This window comes from Sapajus apella, unplaced genomic scaffold, assembly GCF_009761245.1.
Source record: "Sapajus apella isolate SASKATOON/1434 unplaced genomic scaffold, GSC_monkey_1.0 scaffold255, whole genome shotgun sequence".
Classification (NCBI taxonomy): Eukaryota; Metazoa; Chordata; class Mammalia; order Primates; family Cebidae; genus Sapajus; species Sapajus apella.
Window position 1 is genome coordinate 187,511 of NW_022437195.1, and position 11,030 is coordinate 198,540.

An 11,030-nucleotide genomic window follows, 5' to 3' on the forward strand; every position below is an offset into this window, starting at 1 on the left:
CAAAATAAAAACAGGACAAGGTTTAACTTACATTGTGTTTTAGAGAAAGATCAACAAAAGATATTGTTCATTTATGCAGTCATTTGATTGGTAATAAGTTATTTTATGCTACAAAATTTATATATAACTAAATTATACCTCTTTAAGTATCAATTTTTAAAATTTCAAAATATTTTATGAAAAAATACATCATAGTGACCCTTGAGATTTAAAGAGGCTGTATCTTAATGTTTTTGCAAACTAATATTTTTAGTTATCTAGTATTATAGTAATATAGTGGGTAGTTACTGCTATATCAAATTCAACAAAGTATATTATATTGCAGAATTTCTGTGTTCTGCTTAAATTGAACAATTAATGTGGGGTAGTACTATAGTGTCTTATTAGTTCAGCCAATTTCCTTTATAAACTAGTCTTACAGTATGTTTAAAACTTGTGTTATAGATCAGTAGAAAATAATTCCAATATACTGATTTCAGGCTTATATTCAAATAAACCATGTCACACATTAAGACCAAAAGAGTTATTCTTTTTGTTCGTGATCCCTATTTAAGTATTTATTAGTTTCAGAGTCATGATAATGGCTCTAGAAAGTCTCAGATCTCTAGAGTTGAAACTGCCAGCAGATAACCTATAAATTAATATCTTTACCCCAAACATACATGGTTTACAGAAAATTTTTAAATAACATTGAATTTTGTGGGAAAAGGTTGAGTATTCAAAGTAAATCTCTCAACCATACAACATGGCTGAAAGATTATCGGAACAAGGTGATCTGATAAGCTTATGTAATTTTTATTTTAAGATGATCTGAAAATGTAGTTCTCAAACTTCTACAAGATATGAGAAAAGGTAAGAAGATTTTTTTTTCCTTTTTTTTCCCATTTATTTTATTGCATTTTAGGTTTTGGGATACATGTGTAGAACATGCAAGACTGTTGCATAGGTACACACGTGGCAGTGTGATTTGCTTCCTTCCTCCCCATCACCTACATCTGCAATCTCTCCCCTTGCTATCTCTCCCCAGATCCCCACCCTGCACCGTCCCTCCCCTATTTCTCCCTAACTGACCCCAGTGTGTAGTGCTCCCCTCCCTGTGTCCATGTGTTCTCATTGTTCAACACCCACCTATGAGTGAGAACATGCGTTGTAGATACATATCAACTAACAGTTGGCAAGACTTTATTAAGCAAAGTGGTTAAAAGCAGCATAGTAATTAATAATAGGAGATTTCTAACCAAATATACAGGAGTAGAAATACTAGCATCAGTACTGCATGACTCTCAACATGTTAACTCTCTAGATCTCAATTCCCTTATCTAAAACTAAGAAATAATTATAGGAAACAGTTGAATGAAAAATTAATGAAATAATAAAGTGCTTAGAACAGAATCTGGACCATAATCAGCACCCCAATGTTTGCTAGCAAAGTGATCTATGTGTTCTACCTCACCGAATTTCCAATATGTCATTCAGCTTTGGAAAATGTATAATCAAAGCACTAAAGGATATGGCCTGATTATAGTAAATTTACCTGATATGAGGAGAAAGAAAATGTCCTTTGCTGTAGTCTGCAAGGCCTGTATAAAGGGCTTACTATCTATCATATATATATAAATATATATGATAAATATATATATAAATATATGAATTAGAATTCATATATTTATATACATATATGAATGTATATAAATATATGAATTATAACTTGCTATCTATCATATAAGTGCTTAAGATGGCAAGTTCTCTTTGCTGATTTAGTTACTTAATATTCATGACCAGGAGGCAGTCTTGGCTCTTAGGTCAAAGCAGCATTATGAGAATCCAAAATGGCCAAGAACACCGATGCATAGTCTTCCTAGACTCCTTCTGTTCCAAAGATGATAATTTAATACTAAATTTCAATACAAACTATGTCTACTAGTGCTTACTAGAAATACAATGTAGATGTTAACACCAAACATATGTTGATGCCTGACATACCTCTGATACTTAACTTTAAGATCTGTCTTCATGGCAGGGCATGGTGGCTCACGCCTGTAACGCCAGCACTTTGGGAGGCCAAGGCAGGTGGATCACCTGAGGCCAGGAGTTCGAGACCAGCCTGGCAAACATGGTGATATACCGTCTCTGCTAAAAAAACAAAAATTAGCTAGTCATGGTGGCAGGCACCAGTAATCCCAGCTACTTGGGAGGCTAAGGCAGGAGAATTGCTTGAACCCAGGAGACGGAGGTTGCAGTGAGCTGAGATCACACCACTGCACTCCAGCCTGGGCAACAGAGTGAGACCCCGTCTCAAAAAAAAAAAAAAAAAAAAAATCTGTCTTCATTTGGCAGCAGTTGGAGCTATAACTGTATCCAGTGTTTTAATCCAGGGCAGACAAAAGTGGTCTTTTTGAATAGTGGCTGTCCAGCAGTGCAAAAACCCCAAAACTTGCAAAAACACCATAGATTTATATGACCCTTATCATTGGAGTAGCACTTTATTTTCTTGGATATACACCAGATTATCAATGACTAGAAAATGCTGGAAACAACGTATGAACTTTAGGGACAACCATGACATTCCTCTGAGGTTATCCAAGCTTATATTATTGCCTATGATGATGTACTTGATATTCTTCTTATAACTAGTTAAAAATATCCCTTTGCTTATATAACATGGAGTTGCTATTATAACTTTTGCTTTCAGTAACTCAATAAAATAAAAACTCAAACCATGTGATTAGTAAAACATCATGTCCAAAATTAAGACCCATTTTTGGCCTACAAAGAAAATGTCTTAATAAAGACTTGACCATTCAAGAGATTGCCATAGGAATCAATAAAATTTGACCTACAGTTCTAGTCTTTAAAGAAATTATGATTCTGTGATAAATATAATAATAAAAAGAAATAAATTATGATGATTATTATGCTGATAGAGTTACGCATGCATTAGCTCTAATAGTTTGTGATACGGTATCCTTATCTCCTTTTGACAGACAAGAAAACAAGGCTTAATGAATTTGTATCTTGAAAAATCCATTTTACCAGGAAGTGACCAAACCAGAAACAACTCCTTAATTGAAGTCCATTTGTCTTACTGATAAGATAAATTTCACCACCCATAGTCTGGGTTAAAAGAAGAATTTAAGTGTGTATGTGATCGAATTAAAGTGAGGAAGACAGGATTAGATAATTTTTATATTTATAAACACGGCATTTAAAAATTTGCATCAGAAAATAAGAATCTGGTTATCTCAAAGTGATAGACTATCTTCTGAGCAGCATTTATCCTTCAAAGCCTTAGCTGGCTGGCACCACTGATATACTCTATTGACAGTCTCTGCTTCAACCAAATCTGAAGTCAGTTTACTTATTTTTAATTTTTCTGACAATTAATAGATATATGTATTTATGGAGTACAAAGTGGTATTATTTTTTATTACAATAGAGGATGCTTAAATCAAGCAAATTTGCATAATCACTGCATTAAATATTTAATAATTTTGTGATGAGAGCAAACTTACTCTTCCTTGAGCCAATTTAGAACAGGGGTACAATGATTTTTTACAATTGTAGCCTGCCAAGAAGTAACTTAAGAACTTGGATTCAGATTTTCTCCACAGGGTTAAGAACTGATCTTCCAGTTTCTCTTTCAGTACCTCTGCTATGATGCCAATCACTTCAAGTAAAGCCTAACCATATAGTAGAAGAGCAAACTGTATTCAAAATCAGATGGAGTAGGTTTGAATTCCAGCTTAGATAGTTGCTAGCTTTATGACACATATGACTATATTCTATATAGACTAGGTTATTTGTGAAAAATAGATATTGTGAATGTAAGAAGTTTGCCATAGTTCTGGACACATAATAGTTTCACACAATCTGGCTACTCTTTCATTATTAACTACCAACTGGATATGTGTCTCAGTTTATGCGTCAAAAGCTCTGTTTCCCCAAATGGTGCAGAATTTCTGATATGGACTCCCACCTATTTGATAAATATGCTAAAAGAAAAACTTTAGGAAAATTAAATTTAATAGGTTTTGATTGAGCAAAGAATGATTCACCAATGAGGCAGCCTTCAGAACCAGACAAGGTTCTTAGAGTTCTAACCCAACACTTAGGCTGGCAGTATTTATAAACAGAAAAGGGAAGTGATGTACAGAAACAGCTTGATTGGTTACAGATCAGGGTTTGCCTTATTTTAGCATGGTCTAATTAGGTAGCAGCCTGTGATTGGCTGCAGTTCAGCTGCTGTAATTAGCTGAGACAGCTATTTGTTAAAACAAAATACTCTTAATTTAGGTTTTCAGTTTGTCTACACAGCAAGCTACCTGGCAGTTTGTTGTATAGGGACTTAAGGTACAAAGGCAGCCCCAGGTCACATTTTGTTTAATTTAAGAAATCATGATATATATAATCTTAAGATCTGTCTTTATTTGGTGTCAATTGGAGCTATAACTGTATCATCATGAAGATCATGTTATTTGTTAAATTAAAATAATACAATTTTATATATAACCATTGTAGCATAATTGGAATCTGGCCCTCATAGGTCTTGCTATCTTTTATGTGTATAATCTATGTTCTGGTTATTTCTAGCTATAAAACAGGTCACCCTGAAATTATGTGGCATAAAATATCAGCTGTCTCATCATGCTCTCTCAATTGCATTTATCAGGAATTTAGGCAAAGAACAACAGGTATGGCTCATTTCTGCTCCATAAAGACTTGGGTCTCTGATTGGATGGCTCAAATGACTGGGGATATCTAGGACAATTTGAGTAGGGCCACATGCTGTGAACCCACAGTTTTCTCTGTTGGTAAATTTCTTCAGTTTTCCACATCTTTGGTTATGTCTATTGTGGCCTAGAATATCCCTAAAGGCCTGTGAAGGTTGGAACAGCTATGATTGGCCAGGCATCTGGCTCTCTCCATTGCCTCCCCACATATACAGCTTGGTCATGGCCTGACATCTCAGGGTAGTCATGTTTCTTACATGAAGGCTGACTTCTCCAAGAACGAGCATTCTCAGTGGCAGGATGAAAGCATCATCCAATGTTTTTGTTGTTGTTGTTGTTTTGTTTCTTTCTGAGAGAGAGAAGTTCTCATTCTGTCACGAAGGCTGGAGTACAGTGGTGCAGTCATGACTCATTGCAGCCTTGACCTCAGTGCTCAAGCGATCCTCCCACCTCAGCTTCCTGTGTAGCTAGGACCATAGGCACAGTTAATTTTTATTTTTTGTAGAAATGGGGTCTCCTTATGTTGCCCAGGCTGGTCTCAAACTCCTGAGCTTGAGTGATCTTCCTGAATTGGCTTCACAAAGTTCTGAGATTACAGGCATGAGCCACTGCATTCAGCCTCATGTATTTCAAGACATGAATGACAGCCATGGAAGCTTCAAAACACAGACTTCTGCTTCATTCTACTGGTCAAGCAAGTCATCATTAAAGCCACCCCAAACCCAAGGGTAGGTACAATAAATTTCATTGTTTAATTGCAAAAATAACAAAGAATGTATTATTTTTAACCTCCCCACTCTATTAGGACTTCCCATCAGGAACTGTGGTAGATGTTGGTTGTCTTTACTGCTTTATAATATATCTACTGGCAGGCTTTCATTTTTAAAATGAAATTTTCTAGATACCTGGCCTTAGGTATTTTGCTTAACTTGAATAGTTTCAATTTTTCTTATCTCTCATTGAGAACATATTAGCTATTTCATATGATTTATTTATAATAAAGGCAATGTCTAACACATGTTGAGCTCTCAATGGCAGCTGCTATTATAATCATCATCGTCATCAGCGTACATTATATATAAAATATATGAATTCATATTGTCTTCCTAAAACCAAGCCCATGTCCCTCAGATCTCTTTAGTCCTTAAGTTTGGCTGATTTAACCTTTATCATGGGAGGAGGAAAATTTCATGATTTTGTCTTCCCTATCTACCTACTATTCCATTTACATTCAACTTCTTCCTTCTCAGGTATACCTGAATTATAAGAATAATTACTTATACTTATGTTCAAGTATACCTGAATAGTGTAAGTAGTATTTATATTATTACAATTATTCCAGGGTTTAGATGGAATAGTGTGGACATATTCTCTGGTGCCACTGCAGAGTGAAGATCTGCCCCACCATCATACAAATGGAATATTATTTTAAGCCATTAAACAATTTCTGTTACATTAACCAACCAATGTTTAAGTTTAAATCCCATATAGAAACTGGAATATTTCATCATGAACTAATGACACTTTTACCCTTGTACATACTGAAGTTTTCTATTTTTCTGTAACCAAGTGAACTCAATACCTATAGTAGGCTTATCTTGAGAAAGTTTAGCAAAGAAGCAATGTGTGTCTTTCTATGTCTGTCTTTGATCAGGGCTATGGTAAAACCTCTGAATTCTTTCATAGTTAATCCAAAAAACAGGTATATTTTGAGGTGAAGGAGAATAAACCTTTCTTTTTTTTTCCCTTTGTTATTCTCTTTGTGAATGCCTATCAAAGAGCATTGGTAATTTAGTGTGAGGTGTTTTCCCTTTGGCATGATTTAGTACCATTGGAGAAATTGTGATTAAATTACTGAGAATAGAAGTCATATTTTTATAATTTTTGGTAGTCTACTTAGGTTATCAGCCAGTGATTGTAAGTAGAAAATGAACATTAAGAACATTTAAACCTAAAGCCTTTTAAAGTAACCTAGTTAATTTGCCTAGAGATAACATCTTTAGGTCTGCTTTTCATGTCTACATAAGAGCAAGCTTGCTACACATCAGATTCATGTGCATTAAAGAATTAACCAATAATCCATACATATCATTAATTAACCAGGACTATGTTAGCTATAAAAAATTATATTATGTAGTGGGATTTAATGTGAAGATTACAAGACTTCTAACGACTCTGACACAGTACCTGCACTCAATGGGTGCTGACTATGCTGAAGCTGCCACTTCAAATCTGTTTGGAAAGAACCGTCTTGAGCAGTGTGGCTGCATTCAGTGCCAATCAAATTCTATTAATCCTAAATAATATTAAATTTACTATACTTACAAGTTTTATATGATTTTAAGGCCTCCCAAAGAGTGGATAATTGCATACTTTTGAAGAATTTTGAATGACAGAATTATAAACTGTTAACACTGTTGCCAAATTATTACACAACTCTAGAAAGGTAACAGAGTACTCTGTTTTTTTGAAATGATTAAGCCTGAATATTTTTAGTTCCAGCTGTTAGGATATTGTCAGAAAAACATACCTCACATGAACTGCAGCCACTCTCCATATATAATTGTAGGCTTCCTCTTTTATCTCCATCCAATTTAATAAAATATGATTTTATATGTAGCATGGCGTTTACTTCCTTCACTTCACTTGTTTTATTTTACTGTACTCTGGCAAGCCCTTTGGCACTATTACATCTATTCCTATGTAACTAGAGTTAATGACACATGTCTAACAATCACATAGCACAACAATCCAGAATTAAATACCTTTATTGTGTCCATTTTACAAACGGGAAATTGGAGGAAAAGAGAAGGTAGGTAACTTGCTCAAGTCAAAAAGTGATGCTAAGTTACTGTTGGGATTTGTTTTATATTGTTGCCATCAAATTACCACAGCTTCAAAGAACATTTGTCTATTATCTCATAGCTTTGTAGGTTACAAGTCTGACACGGGCTCATTAGGATACAATTAAGGTGTTGGCAGGACTGTTTCTTATTGGAAAACCTGGGAAATAATTCAATTCAAACTCCATTCAAGTTGTTAGCCTAATTCAATTCCTTGAAGTTCTAAGACTGAAGATCTTGTTTCCTGATTGGCCATAAACCAAAAAGTGTTTGCTCCTAGAAGCTGTCTGCATTCTTTCTCTTGCTTACCATGAGCTCCTAGAGACCTCTCTCAGTCTTTACACTGTTACTGTCCCCTAACTCTCAAAACAATCAGTGGTGAGTCAAATCTTTCTTAAGCTTGGAATCTGCCACCCCCATACATGTTTGACTTCAGCTGGGGAAAGTTCTGTACTTAATGTGATTAGACAGGTAGATCATCTTAATAGATTATTGGGCCCACCCAGATAATCCAGGATAATTGCCCTATTTAAGAATCATTAACCTTAATGACATTTGGAAGGTGCTTGTTTGGTTGTTCCTTTGCTTTCTTATATGTTCGTTTTGCCACTAATATAACCCATTAGCAGGTTCCATGGATTATGTATGGATATTCTTAAGGAGTTACTTAGCCTGCCATACTATTGTTCAATTTTCATAGAGTATTGGTTTTAGTTTTGTTTACCCTGGTACACCACTTAAAGGTAATTTACTGAAGATAACTTACTCTACACTGGAGTAAGACCCTTTAATCAAAGTGGTGACAATTGCACACTAATGATAATCTTGACATAGGCAACCCTTCTACCTTTATTTTACTGTTCACCTTACCAACTGTCCCAGGAAAGGTTTCATATGTGGGGCAAGAGGAGAAGATGAAAGAAGAAAAGAAGCAGTCACTTCTTAGTCAAAAGTCTGTGCCCTAAAAATAACCCAATCTTTCTCTGGGTCTTCCTGAACAGAGAGGTAGGGAAAACATTATAAACTTCCCTAGCAACTATCTAGAAGTTATACGTATATCTCACTATGCATTTGTCCTAAGTTTTACTATTATAGGCTGCTGTGCCAAAAAGTGTCATTCATGCAATTACTCTTTCTCAACTGCTGCTGGAGAATTTTGTGATAATGCACCAATGAGGTGTAAAGCCCTTTCTTTATATTACTATGAGTAATGAATGATTTATAAATCTACAGGAGTTCTTCCCAATCAATGATCCTATTCATTCATGGTTTGTAAATTATTCACAATAGGCATGATAATTAATTCAACTTGAGTAATCATTGGAAATAAATCTTGACTGGTTTAGGGGTTCCTTAATATGTTTTATTCATTCTATTGACTATGTCTTAGAGCCAACACAAATGAAGCCCCAAAAGAGAAGTATATAATAATAGAAAGAGGATATGAGAAGGAACAGAAAACACGACAGAGTTAGTGAAAGAATTGCAAAAGAAATGATGTTCAACTGAGATTCATGGAATTTGTGGTTATTTGAAAGATCAGAGTTAGACAAGCAGTAAATAGCAAAAATTGTATATAAAATTATATATTATATATATAAATATTTAAAAATATATATTTATGGCATATCTTGAAATCTTCCTGCTGTAATTTATAGCTAAAATGCCTTAGTTATCAAGACATTTTACCTCTTGAATTAAGCTCTAGGGAGAAAAAGCCTTTTCCTATTGAATATATTTGTTAATAGGTATCCCATGGTGATCTTAAGAGATGTTACCTTTATTGTACAATTATGAAATCCTCAAAGCAATGATTGTAAGATATTTTAAACATTTGAGATAGCATCTAAGAAGGCACAACATAGGGAATATATGCCACGTTTACATCCAATAATATTTGCTTGAACATGCAAGTAAGTAAGCAAAAATTCTATTATACTGCTGTTTGTCTGGGGTTCAGGAATTTAAAAAAAGTATGTCACTCATTGTTTCTATGTCTCATCTATTGGGTTCACTAAACATACAGGATTATATGGTGTGTTCCTATATGAAAGATTTGCTGTATTATGTTTTAAAAAGGAAATATGACATAGCTTAGGGCATGGCTCATCCAAGTCATTGGAATAACCCAGAATATAAACTTGCTCCTTGGAATAGGGCATGCAGAATGCTTCACATTCAGTTGAAGTTGTTGGAAAGAAATAACAATCCAGCAAAATAATATAATAAACACACAAAGCCTTCTGTGACTCATGATAAGTGGTAGCTCTAACCCAAGGACTAGAAATTGTCAGGAAGGCATCTGGAAGTAAATGGGCCAGGATTCAATTAGGGTGGCATTATAACTGTCTAATAGAAAGTAGAGGAGTTTTGCTCAGCTGGGCATGGTGGGTGGCTCACTCCTCTAATCCCAGCAGTTTAGGAGGTGGAAGCAGGCAGATCACCTGAGGTCAGGGGTTCAAGATCAGCCTGGCCAACATGGTAAAACTCTGTCTCTACTAAAAATTCAAAAATTAGCTAGTGTGGTGGCACATGCCTGTAATCACAAATACTCTGGAGGCTAATTCAGGAGAATCACTTGAACCTGGGAGGAGGAATTTGCAGTGAGCCAAGATCGAGCCACTGCACTCCAGCCTGGGTAACAGAGTCAGACTCTGTCCCTAAAAAAACAAAACAACAACAAGAGTCCATGCTCACGTATAGGAAGAATCAATATCGTGAAAATGGCCATACTGCCCAAATAAATTTATAGATTCAATGCTATCCCCATCAAACTACCATTGACTTTCTTTACAGAATTGGAAAACACCTTAAATTTCATATGGAACAAAAAGAGCCTGCATAGCCAAGACAAGCCTAAGCAAAAACAACAAAGCTGGAGGCATCATGCTACCTGACTTCAAACTATACTACAAAGTTACAGTATTTAAAATAGCATGGTACTGATACCAAAACAGAAATACAGACCAATGGAACAGAATAGAGGCCTCAGAAATGACATTACACATCTACAATGATCTGACCTTTGACAAACTTGACAAAAACAAGCAATGAGAAACAGATTCCCTATTTAATAAACGGTATTGGAAAAACTAACTAGCCATATACACAAAGCTGAAACTGGATCCCTTCCTTATACCTTATACAAAAATTAACTCCAGATGGATTAAAGAATTAAACATAAGACCTAATACCATAAAAACCCTAGAAGAAAACCGAGGCGATACCATTCAGGACATTGGCATGACTAAAACACCAAAAGCAATGGCAGCAAAAATCAAAATAGACAAATGGGATCTAATTAAACTAAAAAGCTTCTGCACGGCAAAAGAAAATATCATTAGAATGAACCAGCAATCAAGAGAATGGGAAAAATGTTTTGCAATCTACCCATCTGACAAAGGGCTAATATTCAGAATCTACAAAGAACTTAAATTTACAAGAAGAAAACAAACAA